This window comes from Schistocerca piceifrons, chromosome 6 (assembly GCF_021461385.2).
Source record: "Schistocerca piceifrons isolate TAMUIC-IGC-003096 chromosome 6, iqSchPice1.1, whole genome shotgun sequence".
In the NCBI taxonomy this organism is placed as follows: domain Eukaryota; kingdom Metazoa; phylum Arthropoda; class Insecta; order Orthoptera; family Acrididae; genus Schistocerca; species Schistocerca piceifrons.
Window position 1 is genome coordinate 331,048,351 of NC_060143.1, and position 15,900 is coordinate 331,064,250.

The 15,900-nt window shown below is 44.3% G+C and overlaps 1 protein-coding gene across 1 annotated transcript in view; it reads left to right on the top strand.

Moving 5' to 3' along the window:
• Window positions 1-15,900, top strand: part of LOC124802759 — a 428,511-nt gene that overhangs the window by 65,700 nt on the left and 346,911 nt on the right. The window lies entirely within an intron of this gene.

Sequence of the window (15,900 nt, forward strand, 5' to 3'; positions counted from 1 at the left end):
CTCCCTGTGCATTCCCCATAGTATCTAAAATAACATCATCATTTGCAGTTCCATTCTGCATGACACAAAAATCAGTGGCATATGTACTTCCCTGTATCTGGCCTGATCTCCACAGCCTCTAAACAACATTCATAACTACTCAATGAGTTGGATACTACCACACTTGGATTGCCTGTGTTGCTTTCCACACAGTTATTCATTCCCTTACAGTCCTTAGATGATTTCAGTTACCTACAGCAAAAAATGGGCCACATATTGCACTACATGTTCTGGAATGCAATTTGGAAAATTTTACTTAACTTCTTATACAGTTTAAATGAATTTCGCAATACAACAATTTAAATTACATTTTAGTTAATTATGAACAAATCACTTCAAATCAAATATTGTTAAGAGTAGTTTGAATAGCTCTCAAATAGAGCTATCATATTAAATAATCATAATCAATAAACATCATAGCTTTTCAGAAATTGTGGAGAAGTAAATTTTCAAGAACATGTAGTGCAACACGCACAGTTCATATAATGAAAATTCAAAGTTGGATTATTAACAAACGGCTAACTGCCCTTAGTTTGACAATATAAATTGGGTAACGTATTAATGTGAAATTTAATCTGAGATATTAAATTCATGTATACTAATTTTTTAAAAGGCAGTTTATTACTGGAGCTGGGTATAGACATAACAGTATAAAGTCCAGAAAGTTAAAAATTTGAGCTAAAATGACCTCTTCACCGAATGTTGACATGAGGAAGGAATTTCAGATATGGATGGAAAGGTAGTCCCATGTCAGTACCCCCCAAACCAACCAAAGATTAGTGAAATACTCTTCTACACTCCTGATGGTGGAATGTAGACAATTTGGAAAAAGAGTAACAATCCAGTACCCAGAGGTAAATGATCAAATGTAGGTGTAAGCACCAAAAATAGTGAAATAGAGCTGGTGTGAAGCATCAAAACATCAAATCATTAAATTATATAACAGAAATTGTAGGTAATATGTGTAACACCCAAAACGTAAAAAATTATAAAGGTATAGCATAATAGTTTGTAACACATTAGAAACAAACAATTTGAAATATAAAACTTTACTGTGGTATGAGGTATCAATTACAACAAAAAACCCTAAAAGTACATATGAGGTATTCCCAATGTGTGAATCAAAACATGTAACATAGGGTTCCGATCTAATTAATACAAGATATATTTTTGCATTCATCTTGAAATTCCATTTTCCTATGTAAGTTATTTCTCCTGGTGAGATCTCCAACCTTTCCGACCAATGTGGCACTTCAGTACATGATACCACTTACTGTGTAAGTTTTCATCCTAATTGATGACATTACATACAATAAACAAAAACTTCTATCATTTATCTGCATTTATGACATCAATTTAGTATTTAACTCATTCTTCACTTCAGAAAGTAGTTCTTGAAATAGGTCATATCACCACAATAAAATTATATACAGGGTGGTCCAAAAGTCCGGAAACACCCTGATAAAATTCAAATGGAGTAGCAAACAAGGAAAAAGAGTCCGTACACATGAGGAACGGGAAGGGGAAAACTTTATAGGTTATGTCACCAACATGGCGGCCATCTTGAAAGCCGCCATCTTGGATTCAACTCCAAAATTTCAAATGGGAATGTGGTCATGTGACATATCAAACAGATAGAGAATTTCACCAGAAAAACAGTACCTTTGTTATTTTAAACATAGCTTTATTCATTCTCGGGTTATAGCTAGTTACATGTGGCAGCGGTGGGACACTCAGCAGTGTCGATGTTACACAGTCCCGAGAGCCCACCAACAGTCATAGGAATGGCTCGATATGTTGTCCATTACGTTGGATTGTTAATGCTATCGTCCAAACCCAGTCCTGATGAACTTTGACCAACACATCTGGCTGAATTTGACCACACCCATCAACAATGTGCTGCTTTAGATGATGCAAATCCCGTATTTTCACAGAATAAACCAGTGCTTTGATATGATCCCAAAGATAAAAATCCAAAGGAGTCAAATCTGGTGAACGTGGTGGCCACTCCACAGCACCCCTACGACCAATCCACTTTTGAGGGAACTGCACATCCAGATATGCTCGCACATTGTGCCCATAATGTGGTGAGGAACCATCATGCTGGAAGAATTCCATAAATGTTCCGTCCTCCGATAACAACAAGGGAAACACTTCTTCATCCAATAACCTCAGATAACCATTGGCTGTTAACGTACCATCGATAAAAAAAGGTCCAACGACTTGGCTTCATCACTGAACAGCACCTGATGGGGAAACGTGGGTTTATCTACAGCTGATGTGTCACCCATTCTGCGAACTGTATCCGACGGTCTGGGTCATCCTCGTTCAGGTGTTGGAGCAGCTGAATTTTGTACGGGTGCCATTTGTGCTGCGGTAAAATTCGCAGTATGGAGGTATGGCTAACCCCACATTCTTGTGACAGGCGACGAGTACTCGTACTCATGCTAAATAATGCCAACACGCCCACTGTTGTTGCTTCATCGGTGGCGGATTTTGGTCTTCCAGACTTAGGTTTATCTGCGACAGAACCTGTTGCTCAGAATTTGGCCAAAAGCTTGGCAAATGCCCTGCGAGTGATGGGCTGTCTGGTTGGGTGACGACTGTGCTTCTTTCTCCTGATATCAAGATGATTTCAATGCGCTCCTCATGCATTAAAGATATTTTGTAACCTGTAAATAAGGAAACAATGGTTAAAACGTTAGCATGAGTAAATGATACCTAACAATTAAACACATGTAACATATCAGGCATGGGATAGTCACTTTGACCTGTTTCAGACTCCATTTTATGACTTCTCAGTGCCTAATACTCACGCTGCCGAGCGTCCCACTGCTGCCGCAAACAATTGGCTATAACCCGAGAATGAATAAAGCTATGTTTAAATTAACAACGACATTGTTTTTCTGGTGAAATTCTCTATCTGTTTGATATGTCACATGACCACATTCCCATTTGAAATTTTGGAGTTGAATCCAAGATGGCGGCTTTCAAGATGGCCGCCATGTTGATGTCATAGCATAGCCTATAAAGTTTCCCCCTTCCCGTTCCTCGAGTGTAGGGACTCTGTTTCCGTGTTTGCTACTCTATTTGGAATTTATCAGGGTGTTTCCGGACTTTTGGACCACCCTGTATATAGAGGGAAACATTGCATGTGGGAAAAATATATCTAAAAACAAAGATGATGTAACTTACCAAATGAAAGTGTTGATATGTTGATAGAGACACTAACAAACACAAACACACACACAAATTTCAAGCTTTCGCAACCCACGGTTACTTCATCAGGAAAGAGGGAAGGAGAGGGAAAGACGAAAGAATGTGGGTTTTAAGGGAGAGGGTAAGGAGTCATTCCAATCCCGGGAGTGGAAAGACTTACCTTAGGGGGAAAAAGGGACAGATATACACTCGCACACGCACACATACCCATCCCCACATATACAGACACAAGCAGACATATGTAAAGGCAAAGAGTTTGGACAGAGATCTGTTGTCATGCTAGGGCAATGCAGAAAGCAGTTATATAAACTTTCCTGTTCTCACACTAGGACAAAGCAGAATGCTGCAAAGCATAATGGCTAAATCAGAAAACATACTACCAAACACTCTACGAAGTGATGGAGTCAATCATAGAAGCAAAACCGTTAATTTCATATCATCATCATAAGACTTCAACAGAATGATAGAATCTCATTAAATACTTCATAGAGTCAGACCACAAAGCACAACTGCATCAAAATCTACAGAATAATAATTATCTCCTTCTCAAGGCATCATCAAATAAGTGTAAAGTGTAAGAATCCTGTATGAAAATGTATCAGGTGTGTAATGACTGTCAATATAATCATCATAATAGTCATTAAAGGCTTTGAATTCATATGTGTGAAAAGCATAAAGGCATATTAATGAAAAAGCATAATAAGCATGTGTCAATCATCAGCATCACCAAAGCATAAGTACCACAAGTATTTCTCAGGAGTACTATATTCATGTATATGGGTATACTCCCAACAATTAAGTTAAAAATATAAGGTAAACTTAATTATTCAAACCTCCATAGTTCTGCTGACAATCCATAGTATCCAGCATCATAAGGAAAGATTTGTGTAATCTCGTGAAAAGGAATATGGTACTGACGTGTAAAACTGTAGAAGCAAATATCACACTAGCTAGGGACCTTGTGTTTGCCACATGAGTGGTGCACAAAGAGTGTGCAAGTTAATAATGAAATCTCACAGTCACTGTATAACTAAATAAGCAATCAATTCAATTATCACTTCACTGTTCTCCAATTAACAAATTTCAGTCTTTAAATGCATGTATCACTCAGATGAGTAAGGTGAATATGTAGATTTTGTTATAACCTTTAATCACTAATAAAGTGCGTGGAGATACAAAAGTAGAAACACTCGCGGGTTACATGTTACTAACTCCGTATCTGTCACTTGACTGCCGGGCCGTGACATGCGGCCGGCGCCGTTCATAACCAGGTGGCGCTCCCGTGCTCGGCCGAGCTGCGGAGCGCCTCTATCGCCGTGTTCGCGTACTAACGTAGCGGCACTTTTGAATGTCGTGGCACTGTCACAACACTTTTCCCCCCTTGAAAAAAAAAACGCTCACTTTCGTGGAGACACGGACAGTGCGGAGACATCCATGGCCTCTTGGGAGGTCCCGAGAAGATCCCGCGGAGAAACACGAGAGTATGGTCGAAAATGTCCAGGACGGAAGCTGGCGCGTGGAACGTACCTCCTGGACGAGATGATGGGTGAAAACTCCGGAGCAGCATCCATAGGTGTCGTGGACCTGGGGGTGTGCTCCAGCGAGATGGGTCCCGGAGAAGGCGGCGTCGCGACTGGGGCCGGTTCCGGCGTACTCGGAAGCGGTAGCGACGGCGGCGGCAACAACACGCCCGGAAGATCGGCAGCAGCGACAGGACTGGCTTCTCGGACTGGTGGAGACGAAAGAAGGGGCGGTGGTACCGGCGTGGCCACCACTCGTGGGCGCATCTGGTCGTAATGGCGAACAACCATGCCGCCGTCCGTACGTATTTCACAAAGCCGGCGGCCGCGAAGAGCCTGGACCACCCCTGGAATCCATTTAGGGCGAGATCCATACCCCAGTGCCCACACGTCGGCGCCCACCGGGTATTTTCCCGCACTAGGGGACACAGTACAAGGCCTGACTGGGTGAAGCAGATGCAGTAGGGTGCGCGGTTGGCGGCCATGCAAGAGTTCAGCAGGGCTGCGATCACCCAGAGGCGTGAAGCGATAAGAACTCAGAAATTGCAACAGAGCGTCATCTGTGGAAAAATCACTAAGGAATTTTTTCATTTGGCTTTTGAAAGTGCGGACAAGGCGCTCGACCTCCCCATTCGATTGCGGATGGAAGGGCGGTGCTGTAACATGATGAATCCCTTGTCCAGTACAAAAATCACGGAAGGCCTGCGAAGAGAACTGAGGGCCATTGTCCGTGACAATCGTGGATGGAAGACCTTCTAGCGCAAAGATTTTTGACAAAGCCAGCGTCGTCGCCGCAGTGGTGGGCGACGGGCAGCGAACAACAAACGGAAACTTCGAGAAGGCGTCAATCAACAGTAGCCAATAAGTGCCGAGGAAGGGGCCGGCAAAATCAGCGTGCACCCGTTCCCACGGCTGCGCCGGATCAGGCCACGGAGAGGGCAGAGTACGAGGCGCAGCCAGTTGTTGAACACACTGAGCACACGCAGCGACCATGTGGGCGATGTCCGAATCGAGACCGGGCCAATAAACGTGCCTGCGGGCCAGGGACTTAGTCCGAGAAATCCCCCAATGGCCCTCATGCAATAGTTTGAGAACAGCTTTGTGAAGAGAGGCGGGCACCACAACCCGTGGAGATGCGCCATCCGTGGCCAGAAGAACAACACCCTCACGAACAGACAGACGAAGGCGCAAGGCATGGTAGTTGCGAAGGGGATCCGACGCCCGGCCCTTGGTCCTGTCCGGCCAACCCCGCTGAACAAAACCAATCACCTGACGCAGGACCGGATCCCGCGCAGTAGCCGACGCGACCTGCGAACCTGTAAGTGGAAAACCCTCGACCGCACGACGTTCTTCCTCATCAGTGTGGAAACAGAGGAGTTCATCGCGATCGAAAACCGGGTCGGGGCCCATCGGCAAACGCGACAACGCGTCAGCGTTGGCGTGCTGGGCCGTGGGGCGATAGTGAATCTCATAGTGAAAACGAGACAAGTATAAGGCCCAACGTTGCAGGCGGTGAGCTGCCTTATCCGGAAGCGACGCCGAGGGGCTGAACAGAGAGACCAGCGGCTTGTGGTCGGTGATGAGGTGAAACTTAGAACCATACAAAAAAACGCTGAACTTTTTCAGAGCATAAACGATAGCGAGCGCCTCCTTTTCTATTTGAGAGTAACGCCGTTGGGCATCGTTGAGGGTCTTGGAAGCGTAGGCGATGGGTCGTTCCGACCCATCCTCATACCGATGGGCGAGAACAGCCCCTAGGCCATACTGTGACGCGTCAGTCGCCAGAACCAAGTGCTGACCCGGACGGAATGTAGCAAGACAAGGCGCCGACTGCAAATGAGCCTTCAGGCGGACAAAAGCCTGCTCACACTCGGCGGACCAACAGAAAGGAACGTTTTTGCGTAACAGCTGATGCAGAGGATGAGCCACCGCCGCCGCGGAGGGAATGAATTTGTGATAATAAGCAACCTTGCCTAGAAACGCCTGAAGTTCTTTGACCGTAGACGGCCGGGGTAGAGCGGTAATGGCCGCAACGTGCTGTCGTAGAGGACGTATACCCTCACGGGACAAGTGGAAACCAAGATACACAATGGAGGGTTGGAAGAACTGAGACTTGTCCAGATTGCACTTCAACCCTGCTGAATGCAGAACCCGAAACAGTGAACGCAAATTGCCAAGGTGCTCCTCAGTGGAGGCCCCCGTGACAACAATGTCATCCAGGTAGTTGATGCAGCCGGGAACGGAAGCCGTGAGCTGTTCCAAAAACCGCTGAAAAATGGCCGGCGCGCTAGCGACGCCAAATGGTAACCGCTGGTACTGATACAACCCACAAGGAGTGTTGATGACGAGAAATTCCTTGGAAGATGCATCCAGCGGCAACTGATGGTACGCCTCCGATAAGTCAAGTTTGGAAAAGAACTGGCCCCCAGCGAGCTTGGTAAATAACTCCTCAGGACGGGGAAGAGGATAAGTGTCAATTAGGCTTTGAGCATTGACAGTGGCTTTAAAATCACCACACAATCGCAGACTCCCGTTTGGTTTAGAAACCACCACGACGGGCGATGCCCATTCGCTGGAGGTAACAGGAAGGAGAATCCCCGAAGCTGTTAACCTGTCTATCTCAGCTTTGACAGGCGCACGCAACGCCATCGGAATAGGGCGTGCCCGGAAAAACTTAGGGCGAGCCGTAGGTTTAAGAGTAATGTGGGCTTCAAAATCCTTGGCCCGACCCAGACCCGCAGAGAACACGGACGAGAATTCAGAACACAAGCCATCCAGCTGTTGATACGGAATGTCCTCAGATATGAGGTGCACATCATCATCAATGGAAAACCCGAACAACTGGAAAGCATCATAACCGAACAGGTTTTCAGTGCCGCATGATCCACCACATAAAACGTGACGGGCCGAACAACAGACTTGTAGGCAGTGGAAGCATCAAACTGGCCAACGATAGGAATTTTCTGCTTATTATAAGTTCGTAGATTTCGCGTAACTGGAGACAAGGAAGGGGAGCCTAACTCCAAATACGTGCGAGAATTAATGAGAGTTACTGCAGAGCCAGTGTCCACTTGCATGCGAATGTCTTTATCCAGAACATGAACAGTAACAAACAACTTATTCGTTTGAGAAAGCACACAGTTAACATCCATGTCCGATGCCTCGTCCTCGTCGACAGGAACTTTAGGGGACTGACACACAGAAGCAATGTGGCCTTTTTTCCTACATGAATTACACGTGGCCCAACGTTTTGGACACGTGGCTCTGTCATGCTGTACGAAACAACGTGGACAAGAAGGAAGGGCGGAACGAGCCTGCTTCTGTGGTTGCTGTTTTCGCTGCGAGCGTGGCGGCCCAACGCGACGTTGTTTACGCGAGTGCACCGCCGCCACATCGTCGTTTTCCTGTGAAACAGGCACATTGTCTGCGTCGAAAGTGGTGTGTACAGCGCCTACATCACACCACGCGTCTATTTGCGCACCAGCAGCGTGAGACACTTCAAACGATTGAGCGATGCTGAGAACTTCCGACAACGACGGGTTTGGCAATTGTAAGGCACGTTGCCGAACTTCTTTATCAGGAGCAAGCCGTAAAATAGCGTCCCGAACCATTGAATCAGCGTAAGACTCATGATGAGTGTCCGTGACAAACTGACATTTCCGACTCAGACCGTGTAGTTCCGCCGCCCAAGCCCGGTAAGATTGATGGGGCTGTTTACGACACCGGTAGAAAGCCACGCGGGCGGCAACGACATGGGTGTTTTTTCGGTAATAGTTAGACAATAAGTCACACATTTCTTGGAAGGACAGAGAGGCAGGTTCCCGCAGAGGGGCTAACTGAGATAACAGCTGATAGATCCGTGGGGAAATCCAAGATAGAAATAACGACTTACACATAGGAGCGTCGACAACACCGAAAGCCAAGAAGTGTTGCCGCAAACGCTTCTCATAATCCTCCCAGTCTTCAGCGGCCTCGTCATAAGGAGGAAACGGAGGCGGAGAAGAGGAAGACAGACGATGAGTAAGCGACGTCGACAACGCCTGAATAGCAGCCGTCAGCTGTGTTTGTTGCGCCTGAATAGCAGCCGTCAGCTGTGTTTGTTGTTCAATAAGCGCTTGCATAAGCTGTTCCATGTCTGCCCCGACACGAACACACAAGTCCACAACGCAGGGGAAAAAAAAATATCCGACCTCGTCGCCAAAAAGTGTTATAACCTTTAATCACTAATAAAGTGCGTGGAGATACAAAAGTAGAAACACTCGTGGGTTACATGTTACTAACTCCGTATCTGTCACTCGACTGCCGGGCCGTGACATGCGGCTGGCGCCGTTCATAACCAGGTGGCGCTCCCGCGCTCGGCCGAGCTGCGGAGCGCCTCTATCGCCGTGTTCGCGTACTAACGTAGCGGCACTTTTGAATGTCGTGGCACTGTCACAACAGATTTGTGTGAGAAGAATGTGGTACTGAAGTGTAAAACTGTAGAAACAAATACCACACTAGCTAGGGACCTTGCATTTGCCATGCACAAAGAGTGTATGTCCTCCTGAGGGTGCAAGTTATTTCATTATAACAAACAAAGGGTTTTTGTATTGGCTAGTACTCCTTTCAATAATCTCCACTTTTGCATCTTCTGCAACTCTCTTTGCACAATCTGTCTTTTACAAATAGGAACTGAATATGGTTTTATAAAGAAAGGCTGGTGTTCTTAAAGCATTAACTCACATATGTAGTTCTTAACTGTACCTGGTTTCTCACTAAATATATCTTTATAGGATCTCAACACTTCTTCCAGTTCTGGCTTCTCATCTCCAGTAAGCTTGTCTGCTTCTTTTACCTTGTCAGTAACAAGTTGATCAAAATCCCTACCATTACTTGACAAAACATCATCATCTATATAGACTCTTTCTACCTCAATGCCAAGACCATATATTTTATTAGCAGATGTGTAACCAGTTCTTAAGTGTAACCTAGTATAACCAGAAAAATGTGTATTGACGTTAGAAAAATTTACTCTGAACTTTACCCAGTCAAAGGTTACATTGTTTTCAACATTCAGTCTATGGCTAGCAATATCTTCTCATTCAGATCACTGACCACCAAGCATCTATGCTCAAAAACTGCATTGTCAACATGAAATGTGATTAAAGCTTGTTTGTTTACAACTTCACTAAGCTTACCTGTAGCACATTTAATCCTAATTCCTGTTATAGGAAATTCAGTGTACTCAGAACTCTGCATAACTCTATCCCAGAACTTTTCAGAAATGATAGGAATTGCACTACCTGTGTCAATCAAACAATAATCATGCCAATCACCAACTGTGATTTTGATCTATGGATTACCATATAATCGTGCTGTTTGTTAATATTAGTTTCTGGGCAAAGTGGTACCTGTGTTCTTGTGTCATGAATAACTTCTAATGCTTGATTGGACTTACAAATTGGACTTCAATAGGTGTACTCATTAGTGCTGCAAGTAAAATTTGGCTGAGAATGATCAATAAACTGGCTATCTGAACTGAAATCTGACTCATCCTAACCAATGTCCCTGAAATGTTCAATAATCCTCTTATTTATCTCACAATGCTATGTTCTAATGCCCTGGCATTCACACAAAATATCACTAACATTGACTGGAACAAGCTGACTCTCCTCTTCTAAGTTAAGTGTATCAGCTTCAGCTTCAACCACAAAATCATTAGTGCTGACACCACTCACCTGGATGTCACAAATATCTACCACTGCTGACTCAGGATAAGCCTCTCCCTCTTCGTCACAATTAGCCCAAAAGTTACTTGCTCAGGGCACATTAAAATAGCAGTATCAAAGTATTCACTATCAACATCTATGTCTTCCACAGAACATCCAGAGTTAAACAATATTTCTAAAACACTTTCTTCAAGTACATAGAGCCACAGTACATTTTTTACCACTACACATCTATATGATTATAACTTCCCAACATTTACTTTCAAAATTAGTTGCTTTGACAGGATAGTCACACACTGTCATCATCACACTCCTCTCGATCTGAATTTGTTATTGCCTGGTCATGAAAGTTATTTACCTCCTCCACCTGACAGACACCAAGTGAAGGTATTAAAAGCTATTCTGTTTCTACCTACTTCTGGGTATCACCTTCATTGATGTTGGGGTGGTATTCAGGGAAATATATGAGCAATCTGTTTCCTACATTTACAACAAGCCACAAGTATCTTCATATTTCTGTTCTGACTCTTACCATTACCATTCCTATTATTATTATTATTATTACTATTATTATACACATTATATTTCCTTCTGAGACCATTGTGTCTATTTTCTGGTTGTGTTGGCATGATTCCCCATTATAATTGTTGTTTCTGTTGTAATGTGAGTTATTAACCCTGTCCTTTTTCTCAAAACCTTTGTCAGTTTTATCAACACGGTTTAAAATATTCTGTAATGAGTCATTGGGACCACAAACAAGGCCCCAATGAGCTCTCATTGGTAGATGTCTTTTCAATGCATCAATAAGAATAAGATCATCAAAAGGTTTGTGCAGGTGAGCAAGCTTACATAACTGTTTCTCACAAAATTCTTGCATCAACCTGGTCTGTACCTACTACTGTTCAAAAATGCTATTTTGATGCCTGCCTGTTTACTTTCAGACCAGAATTTATTCAAGAACATCTGTTTGAATTCACTAAATGTTATTTTTGGCTTTAATCAAACACTGGAAAATCCAGGATGGAATGCAAAAATATTATGAAAAGGAAAGTTGTTACTCACCATACAGAGGAGACCCTGGGTCGCAGATAGGCACAACAAAAAGGCTGTCACAAATAAAGCTTTCACCCATTAAAGTCTTCGTCAACAATAGACAACACACACACCCACACACTCTCACACAAATGCACCTCACACACATGATTGCAGTCTCAGGTAACTGAAACCACATTGCAAGCAACAACACCAGTGCATGATGGGAATTGCTACTGGGTGGGGTAAGGAGAGGGAGATAGAGAGGAGGAGGGATAGTATGATGGGGTTGGCAGACAGTGAAGTGTTGCAGTTTAGACAGAGGGCAGGAGAGAAATTGAAGGAGGGGGGGGGGGGGGGGGAGTAGTGGAAAAGGAGAGAAGTAAAAAGACTGGGTGTGATGGTGGAATGATGGCTGTATAGTGGTGGGGTGGGAATGGGGAATGGTCTGGATGGGTGAGGATAGTGATTAACAAAGATTGAGGCCAGTAGGGTTATGGGAACATAGGATGTATTGCAAGGAATGTTCCCACCTGCACAATTCAGAAAAGCTGGTGTTGGTGTGAAGGATCCATATGGCACAGGGTGTGAAGCAATCATTGAAATGAAGGTGTCATGTTTGGTAGCGTGTTCAGCAACTTGTTTCTCTGCCACAGTTTGTCGGTGGCCATTCATGCAGACAAACAGCTTGTTGGTTGTCATGCCCACATAGAATGCAGACCAGTGGTTGCAGCTCAGCTTGTAGATCCCATGACTGGTTTCACAGTAGCCCTGCCTTTGATGGGATGGGTGATGTTAGTGACCGGACAGGAGTAAGTGGTGGTGGGAGGATGTATGGGACACGTCTTGTACCTAGGTCTATTACAGGGGGATAAGCAATGAGCTAAGGGTTTGGGAGCAGGGGTTGTGTAAGGATGGACGAGTATATTGTTTAGGTTCAGTGGACAGTGGAATACCACTGTGGTAGGGTTGGGAAGGATAGTGGGCAGGACATTTCTCAATTCAGGGCACAATGAGAAGTAGTTGAAACCCTGGCGGAGAATGTAACTCAGTTGCTCCAATCCTGCGTCGTATTGAGTTATGAGGGAAATGCTCCTCTGTGGATGGACAGTGGGACTTTGGGAGGTAGTGGGAGACTGGAAAGATGTGGCTCTCGAGATTTGTTTTTGTACGAGGTTGAGAGGATAATTATGGTCTGTGAAGGCTTCAGTGAGACCTTCAGTATATTTTGAGAGGGACAACTCATCACCGCAGATGCGACAACCACAGGTGGCTAGGCTGTACAGTAGGGACTTCTTGGAGTGGAATGGGAGGCAGCTGTCGAGGTATTGCTGGTGGTTAGTAGGTTTGATATGGATGGAGATACCAATGTAGACACCTTTGAGGTGGAGGTCAACATCTAGGAAGGTGGCTTCTTGGGCTGAGTGGGACTAGGAGAAGCAAATGGGGTGAAGTTGTTGAGGTTCTGGAGGTATGTGGATAGGGTGTCCTCACCCCCGATCCAGATAGCAAAACATCAGCAATGAATCTGAACCCGGTGAGGGATTTAGGATTCTGGATTTTTAGGAAGGATTCCTCTAGATGGCCCCTGAATAGATTGGCATAGGATGGTGCCATGTGGGTGCCTATAGGCATACCCTGGATTTGTAGGTAATGCCTTCAAAGGAGAAGTAATTGTGGGTGAGAACATAGTTGTCATGGTGACTAGGAAGGAGGTTGTTGGTTTGGAATCTGTCGGGCATTGGGAAAGGTAGTGTTCAATAGCAGTAGGGCCATGGGCATTAAGAATGTTAGTGTAAAAGGAGGTGACATCAATACTGACAAGTAGGGCACCATGTGGTAAAGTGACAGGAAATGTGGCGAGTCGGTGGAGGAAATGGTTGGTATCTTTTATATAGGAGGGTAGGTTCCAGGTAATAGGTTGAAGCTGTTGGTCTACAAGAGCAGAGATTCTCTCATTGGGGAACAGTAACTGGCCACAATGGGGCATCGTGGGTGGTTAAGTTGGACTTTAGGAAGCACATGGAAGGTAGGAGTGCAGTCAGTGGTATGGGTGAGTAGAGAGATGGACTCTGGAGAGAGGTTCTAGGATAACCTAAGGATTTGATAGCGACTGGAGACCCTGCTGGCTATCTGGATGGGGTCACTATGGCAAGATTTGTACGTGGGTGAATGTGACATGTCCAAAAGAACAGACACCACATGGAATCTGTAGCTGAGCAGGCTGCAGTGGGGCTAATTCATGTCATCAGCACTCAGGCAGGTGAAGAAGCACAGCATCAGAACTCAGTTCGGGAGGCAGGCAACTATGCTGACCTCTGCAGTAGTCGACCATGTCGGCTGGCACAGACATGCTGCTCGATTCAGGAAACACACAAGCACACAGTGATGAACCAAGAACCCTAGCATAGGCAGCAGCAACAGTGGCCTGCAGTGGTAAAGTGTGCCTGCACAAGGCAAGCCAGCAGAAGCAAAGTGTGCCTACACAAGACATGTAGAAGCTTGGCAGCTAGTCAGGTCCAAGTAGGAACTGTGGTCCCCCAAAAAGGCATATTGCAGTCAAAAGAAGTCAGTCAGCATGTGGCCACCAGGTGGAAGGTACTAGTTGAGCTCCTGGGAACATCTGGACTCATGAGCTCTTAGCTCTATATCTAGTGGAAGCGGCATCTGGTATAGCAGACTGGTGACCACTCCAGGTTGATGGCTGGCATGGAATACCTCTTGTAGCTGACTGCAGGCAGACATGTACTGCATAAATGTAACACATGGAGTGGACATCATTCTGCATCACGTAGGCCACAGTAGAACAGCAGTGCAAGGCTTGGTCGTGTGGTCATCAGGTCATCAGTACTCCAGTCTGGCTTCCATATTTTTGCTGTGTCGATGGTGTTGCAGCTATGGCTGCAATGTCATTGGTTGACTGTGTCATAACTTATGCTAATGTTTGACCCAGCAGTGATGCTTGTTGCGTCAGGACACCCTGCATGCAGTTTCATTTGAAAGAATACCATTCCAGCTCTTGTCTGCCTCACTTCTCTAATGCTTCTTGTGTCACCAGTAGTAATGTTTTCTGTCAACTCTGCCATGGGTTTCAGACACCAAGAAAAGAGGCCTAGTTGCCAGTAGGTCACAGGCAACAATAACAAAATGGTGGTATCTTCTTGCTGCTGGTAGCTGCTGGTTAAATGTGGTGCCCTGACTGGTGTAATGATGATCCACTGCCAACAAATTCTATGAAGCCATCTTGCACCAGTAACTTCTCACTCAACATGAAACATAAAAACTAAACATTATTTCTCAAATTTTAATGAGTAAAACTCATTTAGTATGTTATATAAAGAAATGTTTACCTTCAGTTGCTCAGAAAGCAAAAACTCTGTCTCACTAGAACATAACATCTATTTTTCAATAAAATCACCATGGTAACTGCAACATTTGTGTTAAGCGATTTATCAGCATTCCTATCCCTCCTGAAAAATATTTTTGCTGCTTATCTATCAAGCAATCGTGGTGTTGTGCTATGTGTAAGGTCTTTGAGGAGGAATAGCAAATATTTTAGGCAGTAGTAGTATAGATCAATTCAAATAAAACATTCTACATAAGGTGCCCAGCTTTTGTTTGTTACAAAGATACAGTTGGTTACAGAGATAAGTTTGAATTTCTCTTTTTGGCACTCTAGTTGGTATGGGCATATTTATCAGTTGTTATTTTTGTTTTGAAGGTCAAGTTGTGAAGTTGTTTGAGTTTACATAACTTTGTACAACCTACCCAGCAACACCCTTAAAACTGTTCAGACTGTTTTTGACCACCTTGTGTATTATACTTTATCTTAACATCATCAATCTGACAAACAGTTTTGTTTATTGAAGATATGGTTAGGAGGCTTGAATAGTGTCCTCCATTATTGTTCTAACTGTTCTCCACTTAAACTCAGCTCTATTTTGTGGGATATTAAGGATGTTAAGAGTAAACCTTTGCTTATCATGATGTAATAGACATTTTCAATTCTTTCAGTAGTGATATGACATACATGCAGAGTTTCATGCCTAAGTAAGTGTTGCACCAGTTGTTAAACTTGTTACTTAATGCAATTACTATTATAAAAAGGTAGAAGTAATACTAGCCAGTAACAATTAAAAAAAGCTAGTGACTGATGTGACTGAGAGCCAGTATTGTTTACAGCTTCTTCTTTGCTTACTTATTAACTAAAACTAACGGTTTTAACTGTGACCTACATACAAAACATGGTTATCCTTGCAGTAAAACTGTATAGGAGATTTTTACTGATTGTTGATGAATCTAATGGTGAAACAACACTTTCACAACAGACCTATGGTGCAAGCTCAAAATCTGTGTGTGTGTGTGTGTGTGTGTGTGTGTGT